A 14,689-nucleotide genomic window follows, 5' to 3' on the forward strand; every position below is an offset into this window, starting at 1 on the left:
CCCTCCCGCCTCGTCGTCTCGGGAGGCGCGCCGGGGCTCGAGCTGTGCGCAAGGAGCGGCTTAGCCGCAGAGGCCCTGCTTGCTTTCGCCTCTTGCAGGTGGGCGGCGGCGGCGGCGCTCACCAGCGCCCCTCAGGACCGAGCTCCCCCTCGCTGCCTCCCTCGCTTTCACCCACGGAGAGACAGAGAGAGGGAGGCTGCTTGACGGCAAGGGGGCGGCGGGCGCCCAAGGCGCCCCCCCCGGCTAAGCCTGCAGGGCAGGCGGCGCAGGCAGAAGCGGCAGCTGCTCAGAGGAGTCCACTTTTTTCCCCTTTGACCTCGCCTCCGGGCCGGCCACCGGAGCAGGAGGAGCCCCACTTGCCCACCCTGACGAAGGCGCCCGGTAAGAAACATTCGCCGCCGGCTTTGGGCACCGGAGGGAAGGCTTCCCTCGTCTGGACGGACTGTCGGGAGGGAGACAAGGCAGCCGAAAGCGTCCTCCCCTCGCGCCGGTTTGGCTCCTTCTGGGGCTGACAGGGCTCTCCGTGGACCTTTTTACGTCATGGCTTGAAACTCGGCAGACCAACAGGTGTGGTTTCGGGAGCAGAGCGACGTTAACTCCCAAGGAGAGCTTTCCCTGTTGAACAGATCCCTCTGCCGCGGAATTGTTGGCGAACGAATGGCACGCGAACTTGCAGAGCAAATTGTATGACAAGTGATACGTGTGTCTGCTCCCTTAGACAAGGCTCTCGGCTGGAGAATTGGGCTGAATCTATGCGTGTCGGGGGGGGGGGGTGAAGGCACCGAGTTACAGTACTGTATTTTGTAGTGCCCGCCTAGCTTCTCTGTTACTTTGTAGTCTCATCCTTTAATATTTCTGCTTGTGCTGGTTTGCCAAAGAAAATGGAAATAGGGTCGTTGTGGGTTTTTGGGGCTTTTTGCACAAAGAGCCCGAAAAACCCACAACAGCCATCAGATCCCGGCTGTGAAAGCCTTCGAGAATACATTAAAATGGAAATAGGAGATCTAAAATGTATTAGTGTGCTTCATCTGAAAGATGGGTAATTGTTCCTAGTTTGTTTTTTAAAGGCAGGATAGAATATAATAACTATTGTATAATACTTAATTTCTTGAGAATACTAATGCAAACATCTTTATACACACAGAGATACATAACTATATGCATTTTTATGTATAATCTCTTGATACATCGTCTGTGGATGAGATCATGTGGACAAGTTGTTGGTTTTTCTGTTTATTTCTAATTCTTGTTGTCATTTTGGTACATTGTAGTAACTTGGATCATGTTAGATGATCAGTAGTAGCATCCTAATCGGGGTGGGCTCTCACTTCCGTGAGTGAGGTAATGTGGCTTGGCTAAGTGTAGAAGAACTATGTGGCACCTTTGATAGTTGAGCAGAAAAGGCAGTGACAGCAAGTGCTGTTTGTATCACAAGCCAGACCTTCTCAGGTGTGCTCCTCTACATGGCTACTTAAGGTGCAGGAGCCTCACCCTTTTGACATCTGCCACCCTAAGGACATATAGTGTAGTTCTTGCACTGAGGACATAAATACTATTCATGTGATTATTTGCTCCTTGTGTTATCACACAAAGCTGTACATCTTGGGGAGAGACAACAAAATGTTGCAATACTTTCCCATCCCTTTCCCATCCCGTTTCATCTTTTTAAAAAATCTCAGTCTACTGTTGATATAATGTGAGAAGACTATAAGCCATAAACCTGAGCATTTTTTTTAGTTATATAACTATTCAGGGCATGAGGAAAAGGTTCTTTTTCCTGTTTATTGCCTTTCTGAAATGACACTGTATAAAGGAGGTACAATTTTTTTTAACATCATAGCATTCATTCTGCCTTCCACTTACTTTAGCTTGTCAAGTTCTTGACTCATTTTTATAACCATATGGATTGTTTTTCTCTGTCACCACCCAATCGTTCCATGCCTCAGGTTGTTCTTAGCCATGAACTTCCTTGGTAGATTCACATAAGTTTTATACATGTAGATGCTAAAAGATTTGTGAGCTACTTAGAAGCTCCACCCATCCCTTGCAACATCTCTGTCCTTTCCCTAGATCCTGCTGTGTTGATTTCAATTTCTGATGAAGGCTTCTGCTTGCCTTGGTCTGAATACAAGGGGTGCTCCTCCTATCAGAGTTTGTGGACAGATCTACTCACATTCAGTTGAGTCCTAATAGAACGCCTGTTGAGGCCTTGCTACTCAACTTGGCAAGGGTGGAAAGAGGAAGAGGTGGCCTAAGACACAGAGTGACAAGCTTATATGTGTCACCTCTTCATCATCAGCCTTCTAGTCCCTCTGCATACAAACTGAACACCAGGACAGGGGTCTAGTTTGTCCAGTTTCAGATTTCTTAGTCTCTTTCCTGCTCCTCATTTTTCCCCCTGTTGATTCAACTCTTGTCAAGTGCTTTTTTCAGTCCCAATCTTAGATCTTAGAACTGCAGAGCTCAAAGGGACCCTATGAATCATCAAGTCCAGCCCCTGTCAAGGAGGGACAATAGGGAGTTGAACTCCCAACCTCTGGTTCCACAGTCAGATGCCTTAATCCACTGAGCTGTCCAGCAGTTAGATAATGAAGCGTGTAGCTTCATTTATTTATTTAAAATATTTTTATCCAGCTTTACTTAAAAAAAAGAAGAAGAAGGCCCAGGGTGGCTAAATAGCTTTAGGGGCTATTTATTGATTTAATTTCTATCCCATGTTCTTACCTCTGAAAATGTGGTTCAAAACTGTTAAATGAGGAAAGGAAATGATAATTGAAAACAGAATATATTGATTGAAACAGTCATCAACTTTAGAAGCAATTGCAAATAAATTGATTAAGCATTATGTTCCTGGCAGCTTTTTTTAAAAAAAACTCTGCAAGCAGATATACTTCATATATAGAGCACTTCCTAGTTATGTACTAATATTCTTTTAAGTTGCCTGTTTTGCCCCCACCATAAAATTATCATCAACACTCAGCTTCTTGAGTTGACTGTATATTATTGTACCCAGCTACAATGGCAAGGAAAATTTCCATAATCTCATTTTATTTTGGAAACTATTCAGGGATGTGCTTGGGCAGTGCTTGGATGGGACACCTCTAGGAAATACCAAGGATCTCCAGATAGGGCTGGGAGAGGATTCTGCTTTGAAACACTGAAGAACTGCTGCCAATCAGAATGGTCAATTCTAGGTCAGTCTGTCTCAATATATAATGGTTTACTATGTCCCTCTAAAGTACAGTGAGATGCCCAGCCCAGTGTATTCCATCATTGATGGCAAGTCCTTATGGATACTTTCCCTCCACATAATAATGCTAACATGTATGGTTACTTTTCTTCATGAATGAATTCTGCAAGATTCTCAGATACCCCAAATCAGCTGTTAATTTCCAGACTTCTACCTTTTTGCATTTACCTGGATTACGGGTGGCCAAAGTGTAGCCCTTCAGTGTTTTAGTGCAACTCCTCTTATTCCTCGCCATTGGTGATCTTGGCTCGGAGTCTGTAATCCAACAGCTTTATGTTCTGCTTGTCTCTGAGGGCCTGTGTTTCATATCAGTGGTGCTTAATTTCTCTATTTCTTTTTCTTCTAAAGTAGGAGATTCCCAGAAGTGAGGTACTCAATTCAAAAGCCAACAGTAGAAATGGTTTTGATTATATTCCTGGGAGGGACAAACACTCAGCACATGTTCAGAGCTGTACCTGTAGCGTGTGAAGCAGGAATGTATTGGATGCCAACTAGAAATGGTGGAAAATAAAGTGGGAGAGCAACCAAGTTTAGAAGAAGATTGTGTGGTAACCCCATTAAAAGAAATAGTAGAATATTTGGGGCTTTTTAGCTGAGAAAGAGCAAATGGTAGGTAGATTATACAGATGAATAAAGTTACTGAGGGTGCAGAATGGAGACATTTTTCCTTCCATTTCTCATAACACTAGAACCCAGGATGGGAGAATTGGAGCACATGAGAGGAAATAAATTCACTCAGTGTGTGGTGGTTGGCCTGTGGAATTTGTTTGTGCAAAATGTGCTGGCCACTGACTTGGACAGCAGTAAAAGGAAATGAAACTGTGAAAGATAAAACTTTTGCTGACTACTGGACATGATGGCTACACATTGCCTCTTATACCAGTGTAAGGATACCTCTGGGTATCGGCTGCTGAGGAGCTAGAAAAGGCAGGTGCTGCTGCCCTCATATCCTGCTTGTGTGTTTCTCTTAGGGGATCTGGCTGGTCACTGTGCATAAAGAATCTTGGACTAAACAGACCTCCCGTGTGATCCACCAGGCCACTTCCTTATTTGCCTACAAACTGAATAAATAATGGCATCCAGACTTTTAATATAAATATTTTAGTTCTTTCTTTTGTCTCTAATCAAACCTCAGCTGAGCTGAGTTCTCCCACAGTAGCAGAGAAATAGCAATGACAACACAACTGTAGCACATTCAAGCCTAGTGAATTTTATACAACACTTGTTTTCATGGACTTTAGCTCACACAACTGCATCTGAAGCTACAGGGTGAAGTCCAGGAATGCTTGTGTTGAATGATACCTGTTTGCCTTTATGGTGCCACAGAACTCCTTGTTACTGATGCAACAGACGCAATGTGACTACCCTCTGGATGGCAGACGTTTCCAGATACATGGCCTAGCAAAAAAGATTGCAAATCTCTTGTTTTAAGAAATAAAATTATTTTAAGTGTTAATCTTACGACTTGCAACGTTGGGTTACATATCTACCGGGTTCATATCATTCTCAAATGATAGAATTAATCTGTCCTCTTTTAGACAAAGTATAGCTGGAATCTGAGTTACTAAGGATGATTCTAAGCCTGGTTACAAAAACTTTTCCCTCCAAATAAATAGAGAATAAGATTATACTTAGAACTATTCTGTCATTTGAAGCTTGAATCAGATTTGTTTAAATTGATGTGCTGTAAAAATGTAAAAACTGTATTGGCTGTCAGACCTGCAGCGAGTGTTTGTGTTTTCCTCTGCATTTAATTGTTAAGTGAACAGCATTTGTCCATGGAAACATAATATGAGAGAAGTTTTGCCCTCATATCCTGGGAGATAAGCCCAACTGAATAGAATAAGGCTTCTTTCTGAGCAGATGTGGATTGGACTGCACATACTCTGTTGAAGATGTATTTGTACCTTATGTAGACATCTACATACACCATAGACATCTCAGGTGTAGATAAGATTAAAGGCATTAACTGACCTCTGTTAATGGTTATTTTGGTCTGTCCTTTGAAGGTACTAAGTCATGGATACAGTTACTGTCACCACAAAATTGGAAGATATGGAAGTCTTCAGGGCTGATCCTCTACCAACATCTGGAAAGACATGACGCTGATTTAGTACAACACGATTTCTCTATTGGGGCACCATTAGCCTTTATTACCATTGGTGTCTCCCAGTTCCATTGCACTTTGTTGAAATGGCAGTCTTCTGCATACAGAACTTGAGAGTAAGTATAATTGAACACAGTGAATATAATTTCTAAGTAAATCTGCATTATTTGGGGTTACAGGACACCCAAGGATTATGTGTTCCAAGTCATAGTGTAACAGAGAGCCTTTCTTGGAGTTTGCCACACCAGCTTAGAGCTCTTTTCCTCCAGAGGGTTGCTCTTCCTGATTAGCTTGAATCATATGCAAAACAGCTTTTAAAAATTATTAGTGCTGATTGGAGCACCACCATGTGGAAGAGACTTTTGGAGGTGTTAATTCTCAAGGCCCTGAAGAACAGTGTAAAGAGACAACAAGATCAGATTATTTCATAATAAATATGCCTCTGAAAAACAAATCAAGCAGAAGAGCACGCTGAAGGTGGAGAAACAATCTGTAGTTTATGTGATTGCTTTTTATTAATGTGCTATATTTTTGACAGTGAGTTACTACATAAGCACAAGACAGCAGCTCCCTGTTGTTCTTCTGCCAGCAGGCAAAGACCTTCCTAATCTGGCAGAACTTCAACAACACACTGGCTGCTAAGGACAGGGCTTTGAATGGGTGTACAATGCTTCTTACTTTTTAATTATTATTGTTTTTTACTTATGTACTTCAAAACTATTTTAGCTCAACTGTTTTAATATGTCAACCTTTTAAACTATTTGAATCTTATAATTTACTGTGGGTTTTTTTTAAATTAAAAAGCCTAGTTTTTAATCATGTTGTGAGCCACATTGTGTTGTTTTTCTGGGAAAATCAAATAAATATGTTATAAATCTTTGCCTGGTGCCCCCTGTACTTCCCTTCTTTCCCTGTTCTTATTTGATAACACTTGGCAGATTGCAGCTATAAAAGACAGCACTTCAGAGATCTTGCTGTCACTTTTCTGGATTTACACAGTTTAAGAAACCAGAATAATTAGAAATCTATTCACAGCAACTTCAAATGTGGGGACCTCCTGATGGAAGACTACAACTCCTGTTAGCCCTTGCCACTGATGAGAGGTTATGGGAGTTGTAACCAAAAGTATCTAGAGGGTCACAGTCCCCCACCCACTCCCTGCTTTAAACTGATAAGCAATCTTCTTCATAGTAGTTTACATCCTGAATATATATACTTTAATGTGGATTCCTACACTGAGGAAGAGGGTGAACTCAATGGCCTTATAAGCCTCTTCCAAATCCATTATTCTATGACTCTTTCAAATTTTATGGTGTATCCTTAACATTTGTTTCCTATGGCAGTGGAGCAAGAAATATTGTGTCAATGTTCCCTCTGATTTTCAGCCCCACTAGGTGAGGCTCTGCCCCCTATGTGTGTGACTTTGCCCGTCTGCACGTGGAGTTCCGTTGCAACTGGAACCAAAGGGGCTGAAAACAGCTGTGCACAAGAGGAGGAGGAAGGCTGCATGGAAGGGGACAGAGTTGCGCACATGCAGACGCGCTCCTTAGAGGGAACCTTGTTCAGAGTATTGCACGTGAACATGTAAACGTTCAAGTGAATGAAGCTATATATATATATTTCTAAATACTGTATAATAAATGCAGTTCATTCTGAATTAAAAGAAATCAAAGGCTGCAGCCTTAAAATTGCTTGTGTGCGTAAAGGTACGTCCTGCCAAACTCAGTAAGAAAGACAACACATGTATGATAGGGATGTTGCCATTATGGGTATACCAATCCTGATTGTGAATCATATTTTTTTATCCTAGGATAGTAACTACAAAAATTACATTGCCAAAAAAAATGGAACACATCTGCCAGCTAAGGATGGATCAGATCCTCCACAGTTTTATTTATTTATTTATTTATTTATTTATTTATTTATTTATTTATTTATTTATTTATTTATTTATTTATTTATTTATTTATTTATTAGTGAGTGCACAACTTGGACTTCTGCAGGAAATTGCAGGGTAGAGAAAGAGAAAATGGAATAATACTGCAATTCAAGCATGAGATTAGATTTGTGGTCCTATGGCCATGCACAGGTTTTATCTGATTATTTTGTCAAATAACTTTTACATTGAGTTGGCGAAGGCCTAAGTCCTTTAAACATTCTGTAAAAATCGAGAGAGCAAAATAGTACATCCGGTATAATAAATTGGTTAGAGCACTGGACAGTCCTCAGAAATGCAAATTCTGGTTTCCACTGAACCATGAAATGTGCTGAACAACTTTGGGCCAGTGTGAGAAAGAGGATGAGCAGGAGACCCTTCTTAGTGGTGTGCCTTTCCCTCACCCACTTGGACCTGACAAAGGCGTAAGGAAACACAGGGACCAAAAGATCTGATAATGGACCTGGAGGGGTTAACAGTGGGTGGGGGTGGGGTGGGCGGGAAAGAAAGGACCATTAACAGAGGAGGGATTGGTGGGAAAGAAGGAGTATAAAGCTGAGGTGGTCACTGAGGAAGGAGTAGAAGGATCTTGGCTAGAAGAGACAGATAAAGAGAAGCAGCAGAAAGTGATTGGGTGGAGATAGTAAAGGAAGATCCTTAGACTGGAGAGTGGGTCCAGTTCAGAGTGTCAAGGGAGGTGGCAGAGAAAGAGCAGCCGACCTGTACAGGAACCTCCATCCCATTAAGATGGTATTTAACACTGACAAAATTAAATAAAATTAACGCTCGTTGTCTGAATGGCTGTTGGAAATGTGAGAAGGAAATTGGTACATACTTTCATATGTGGTGGAAATGTGAGAAAGTACAAAGATTTTGGAAACTAATCTTTAAAGAATTAAATGACATATGTGAAAAAGATTTAATTTTTAATTTATTCATGAGATAGCTTTGTTATCAACATTTGAGAATGTGGAATATGATAAGATGACTAAAGAATTGATTACCAATTTATTAACAGCAGCTATATTAATAATAGCTAGGCAATGGAAATCAAAATCTGAATTTCGAATGGATGAATGGTATGATGAAATATGGAATATAGCTATAAATGATAAGCTAACTTGTAATGTAAAGGTTAAGAAAGGAGAGTTGAAAAAGAATAATTTTTATGATATATGGGGCAGATTTTTGGAATATGTGTTAGCAAGAGGAAAAGGGAAAGCTCCAAATCAAGAATCAATGCAGTTCTGGAGAAGAGGACAATAATAGAAGAAGACGAATATACAGTGGTGCCCCGAATAGCGACGTTAATCCATTCCAGGATTAACGTCGCTATCCGGATTCGTCACTATGTGGGGAGGGAACCCCATAGGAACGCATTAAACTCCGTTTAATGCGTTCCTATTGGGGAAAAACTCACCGCTATGCGGGGAATCCTCCATCCGGCCGCCATTTTTGCCACCCGGTAAGCGAGGGCAGGGCACGAAAACACTGCGGGTGGCCATTTTGTTGACCCGGCTGCCATTTTGGAACCACCGATCAGCTGTTCCCAAAACATCGCAATGCGAAGATCGGTAAGCGAAACGCTTACCGATCATCGCAATGCGATATTTTGCCTATTAAGACATCGCAATGTGATCGAATCAGCGATCGCAAAAACCACGTCGCTATGTGGATTCGTCATTAAACAGTGCTCTCGTTAAGCGAGGCAACACTAGATGGAGCAAGAAGATGATTATTTCAAGAGGTCCTGACTGTGGTGGTGGGGAACACAGTTAATTTGTATTTTGGTTTATGTATTTTATGTCTATGTTATAGTTAAAAAGAAGAAGAAGAAAAGAAACCCCCGTACTATGGAGAGACTGCCAGTGAGGAAAAAGGAGTGTGAAACAGAGGCATGGAATAGGGAGAACTAAACATGGCCAACTTACCAGGGGATCAGTCCTGGGATGAGGCCATTCTCTCCCAAGAAACACCAGGATCCAGGTCGGAAGGTTTAGGAGGAGAGTGGAGGTTGGATGTAGTACTCTGAGTAATTCAGAAGGAGGAGTTGCTGGGATTGGTCAAGCTGTTCTCATCCAGTGCACTCTTACCCCTAGTGGGGTGGTTCCCCCCCCCCCGTGACAAGGGGATGTTGGAATGGTTAAAACGCCAGAGTTACAGCCGGGCAAATATGTTAATACGGTTGGAACAGTTAAAGTTGAGTTGAACCCCTTTCTCCTATGTTAAATAAATCTGTTAACCAAAAATTGGAAGTCTCACTTCATGATTCTGCGGAGAAAGGTGGCCCGAGAGGGGAGGTGGTTGCTAAAGACCCTCACAGCTGGTCATACTTATTTCAGCCTGACCTATCTCACAGAAATGTTGTGAAAATAAATTAGGCAGGAAAAGAACTGATATGTTACTCGGAGCTCATTGCAGGATAATTTAGGATATCAGTACAGCTAATAACCAATACATTTAAGATGAACCTTGTACAGACCATTTAGAGAGAGAGAATAAGCAGATTGCAGGCACTGATTCCTGCAGCTTGGGATGTTAGGTCTAAAAATTAATTTGTTGATGTTAACTGTTAAAAATCGTAGCATATATTTGTTGTTGCTAACATTTAAACCTGAAAACATTTAATCCATTGAATTAGCACTATTAATTCATTAATTAAAATAAAACAGTGGTGTTTATAGATGATTATTTATTTATTTATTGAACTTATACCCCGCCCATCTAGGCACATGTCTACTCTGGGTAGCTAACAATAAAAATAGAATAAGAACAGTACTGTATAATAAAATTTAAAAAAATGATGGCATGTAGATTGTGCTACATTCAATATGCCAGCAAGTTTGGAAAACCCAACAGTGGCCAGAGGATTGGAAAAGATCAGTCTACATCCCAATCCCAAAGAAAGGCAGTGCCAAAGAATGCTCCAACTACCGTACAATTGCACTCATTTCACACGCTAGCAAGGTTATGCTCAAAATCCTACAAGGTAGGCTTCAGCAGTATGTGGAGCAAGAACTCCCAGAAGTACAAGCTGGATTCCGAAGAGGCAGAGGAACTAGAGACCAAATTGCTAACTTGTGCTGGATTATGGAGAAAGCCAGAGAGTTCCAGAAAAATATCTACCTCTGCTTCATTGACTATGCAAAAGCCTTTGACTGTGTGGACCACAGCAAACTGTGCCAAGTTCTTAAAGAAATGGGAGTGCCTGACCACCTTATCTGTCTCCTGAGAAACCTATATGTGGGACAGGAAGCAACAGTTAGAACTGGTCATGGAACAACTGAGTGGTTCAAAATTGGGAAAGGAGTACGACAAGGCTGTATATTGTCCCCCTGCTTATTTAACTTATATGCAGAATACATCATGCGGAAGGCTGGACTGGATGAAACCCAAGCCGGAATTAAGATTGCCAGAAGAAATATCAACAACCTCTGATATGCAGATGATACCACTCTGATGGCAGAAAGTGAGGAGGAATTAAAGAACCTTGTAATGAGAATGAAAGAGGAGAGTGCAAAAAAAGGTCTGAAACTCAACATCAAAAAAACTAAGATAATGGCCACTGGTCCCATCACCTCCTGGGAAATAGAAGGGGAAGACATGGAGGCAGTGACAGATTTTATCTTCCTGGGCTCCATGATCACTGCAGATGGAGAAGGCAGCCACGAAATTAAAAGACACCTGCTTCTTGGGAGGAAAGCGATGACAAATCTTGACAGCATCTTAAAAAGCAGAGACATCACCTTGCCAACAAAAGTCCAAATAGTCAAAGCTATGGTTTTTCCTGTTGTGATGTATGGAAGTGAGAGCTGGACCATAAAGCAAGCAGACCGCCGAAGAATTGATGCCTTTGAATTGTGGTGCTGGAGGAGGCTCTTGAGAATCCCCTGGACTGCAAGGAGAACAAACCTATCAGTTCTAAAGGAAATCAACCCTGAGTGCTCACTGGAAGGACAGATCCTGAAGCTGAGGCTCCAGTACTTTGGCCATCTCATGAGAAGAAAAGACTCCTTGGAAAAAACCTTGATGTTAGGAAGGTGTGACGGCAAGAGGAGAAGGGGACGACCGAGGATGAGATGGCCGGACAGTGTCTGTGAGGCAACCAACATGAATTTGACACAACTCCGGGAGGCAGTGGAAGATACGAGGGCCTGGTGTGCTCTGGTCCATGGGGTCACGAAGAGTCGGACACGACTAAACGACTAAACACACACAGATTGTGACCACAGACCCCCCTAATAACACATTTGTTGTTGGCTCCTTCAGAAGTGCTCTTTTTGTCACTTTGGAGCTGTCTTCCTCAATTAAGCTTTTTTTTTCAGATGGACTGCAAATCCCATAATACAATAGTTCTCCCCTGTGGGGAGATTGTTGGGTTGGGGAGAAAGAGGGATACACACACCTCTGAAAAGACTAACTGATTAATTTAATCAATTTCTGTATTTCTACAGAGACATTTAGAGGAGGGATCATGCAAATCATTGGAGCATACTTAACCTTTCACTTCCTCTTTTTTCTTCAAATGCAGATTTCTAAAGCATTTTCCCAGTCACATTATCCACAAGAGACTGGAAACTAGTAACCTTCACTTGTTCCCACCAAGTGGTAGTTGTAGTAGGCATTGGTTACTGTGATAAATTTCTCTGGAAGATTACATCTGGGGCAAATTGAGCAGCTTTTCGTTAGGACTGTTTTTAGGCAAAGCTTCTATAAAGTTCTGCTAAAAAAGTACATATCAAAATGGTCAAAGGACCATTGGACGATCCAGAAGGCGGTACCAGCCAAGTCAGTGTAGTAAATGTTGCTTTTCCTCATCTCACCAAGCCATGTGTCCTGGCTATAAATTGTGTCAGTGAGATAGCTGGGAAAAGCTGTCCATGTTATTATAAAACTGAGCTACAGAAAAAGTGGTTCTTTCACTCCAGGAAACCAGGAACATGTAACAAACAGAAAGCATCACATTGATTTTGCTTCGTTATTTTGCAGAAAACAAAATGACATAGTTTCATCTTCCTTATGACATTAGGTTGCAAAGAAGCTGCTTGGAACACAGTAGTCCTTACAAGACAGGGACTTTTCAGTTTCTTTTTTTTTTTCAGATTTTTAAAAAAATTTTTAACATAAGGGGTGACAAAGGGAAAAGGGAGTTGGGATTTGTGAGGAAGAGGGGAGACAATGACATACTAATATCCAATCTATACCTATTGCCATATCAAATTTTGAATCATTCTATTTACTCTTTTCTGCCTTGTATATAAAGTTCTCATTTCAATATATATGTTCAGCTACTGCCTGTTGATTCAGTCCATTTATTAAATAAGTCCCATCTTTCTATTGTCTTTTGCAGGGGTTGATCTTTCATGACTTCTGATAAGATATTCATTTCAGCTATTTCCCGTATCTTTTCAATAAGATCTTTTCAGTTTTTTGATGCTGGACATGAAAATGAGAACCAGGAATAGATTTAAATTGAGCCAATGGAGCTGTACAGCTCCTAGTCCTCTCCAGAATTGTGTGGTAGGGTTGGAGTATGGTACTTAGTGGCTTTGTTGATCTTGCTGTGGTGTGCATTAATTGTGTGGTAAGTTGACTCATTGTATTACCTTCCCTAATGGTAACAAGAACTTTGTCAGACATTATTAGCCAGTGTATGTTAAGTTGATTTACTATCAGTATATTTTGTTTGGAACTGATCAGCTTCTGTATTCACCTGTGCTCTGAATAATCCTGTTTCACATTTAGCTTCTATTTCTTGCATTTTGTGCATCTGATAAAGTGGATCCAAAAAGGCTTATATGACAACCCGTGTGTTTGTCTTCTAGAGTGCTCTGTAACTTAAGGTTTTTCCAACGTACTTACATCACTGCCATGCTGGAAGCACTTACCTTTGTATGGTTGAAGAGGGGGGTGGGTGGGATTGCCTACTTCCTTGTGTATACTTGTTGGCAGCAAATTGCATATTGCTATATCCTTTTCATCTCATATGGGTAGGGAGTTTGGCAACAGTTGGTTTCCAGCATTATCAAAGGATTATGGGTGATCAGCTGCCCATTTAATTAAAGCTGTCATGCAGAACGTTCTTAAATTGGGTATATGAAACTGTCTTTCCCCACTCAAGTAAGCAGAAACTGAGGTTCATCATTAAGACAAATCAGAGTGTCTGCCTTGGGTTCTGAGGCACTCATTTTACAAAGCAAGAATAAAAACAAGTTTGAAGGGAAAAGACTGGGGGGGGAGCTTGATTGTTTACAAAACAATTTATATGCACACATGGATATCTTACAAAGAGGCATCCCACATTATCTTCCTCTCCTGCTGAAATTTCTTTCACACCCCGGTGTGCGTGATCAGGGCTGCCTGGAATTCCCTGGCACATCCCACGACAAGCCCAGCCTGATAGAGCAGCTGAAATCTTCCCCAGCTGTACACAATCAGAGTGGGAATCTTCCTGCAGGCCAGGAACAGAATTTATGTGTATGCAGGAGCGGTTGCAAAGCTTGTACCACATTCTTTGAACAAGGTACCCGGAAGAAAATTGAGCAACCTGGTAGGAACTTTCAGACAATCTGTCTTTTTTTTGTCCTGGCTAGGAAAGGCCAAGTGGAGGAGGAGTTGGTTTCCTTTTAAATCCTATGGGTTTATAAAATCTGTTAAGTGTATTCCAATGTATGTTGAAATTACATGTGTTCACATACGTATTTTGGCTGTTACCATTGTTGGAAATTTCAGTGGTTTAGATATCTGGCTATGGAGCCACAGGGTGGGAGTTCTGTTCCCCACTGGGCCTCCTTGGCAGGGGCTGAACTCAATAGTCCATAGGGTTCTTTCCAGCTCTGCACTTCTAAGATGATGATAGTGATTCACATGGAGTGTCACAATAGGTGAATATTTGTGCTGCGTCTGGAACCTATCAGTCAACTCACACCTGCTTGGAAGGAAATTTGGTCCAAGGGTAAAAGGAAGAGGAAGAAACTTCAGGCAGGGGAAAGGATCAAATGCAAATCTTTAAGTCTGAAGTCATATTCTGCTTTTAAGTCATACAGTGAGATTCATTTGTTTATAAGTGGTAGAGTATATGTAACATGGAATTACTGCATGGAGGAGATCCCCCCTCCCAGGGTTCCACCTGCTATTACTGCACCCTTGGGATTTGGCAGTGCAGGAGCAGCAACAAAAAAGAAAAATTGAATAACAATTGTATTTTTGCCTTCGGTTGACCCAGTCTACTTTGGGGGCAAATGAGCACTATTAGAAAGTGCTAATTGGCTCCCAGTCAAGGAACATACTCCCCATACAATCTTCTTTAAAATTCATGCTCCTTGTTAAAATCTTCTTTAAAACACACACACACACACAAACACACACACACAGCTGCATTGTGCCACCACATTTT

At 41.5% G+C, this 14,689-nt stretch overlaps 1 long non-coding RNA gene across 3 annotated transcripts; it reads left to right on the plus strand.

Moving 5' to 3' along the window:
• Positions 1–30: 30 nt before the first annotated feature.
• Positions 31–13,098, plus strand: LOC110077110 (uncharacterized). Of its 3 annotated transcripts, none has more exons than XR_013545190.1 (4): positions 31–381; positions 3,068–3,194; positions 5,260–9,279; positions 12,644–13,098. It is a non-coding gene; the product is annotated as an uncharacterized LOC110077110 (long non-coding RNA). The 3 variants fall into 3 exon arrangements; XR_013545191.1 differs by lacking the exon at positions 12,644–13,098 and adding an exon at positions 12,323–12,618; XR_013545189.1 differs by lacking the exons at positions 31–381; positions 12,644–13,098 and adding an exon at positions 388–567 and having other exon boundaries at positions 5,260–6,236.
• Positions 13,099–14,689: the final 1,591 nt, after the last annotated feature.

This window comes from Pogona vitticeps, chromosome 4 (genome assembly GCF_051106095.1).
Source record: "Pogona vitticeps strain Pit_001003342236 chromosome 4, PviZW2.1, whole genome shotgun sequence".
Classification (NCBI taxonomy): domain Eukaryota; kingdom Metazoa; phylum Chordata; class Lepidosauria; order Squamata; family Agamidae; genus Pogona; species Pogona vitticeps.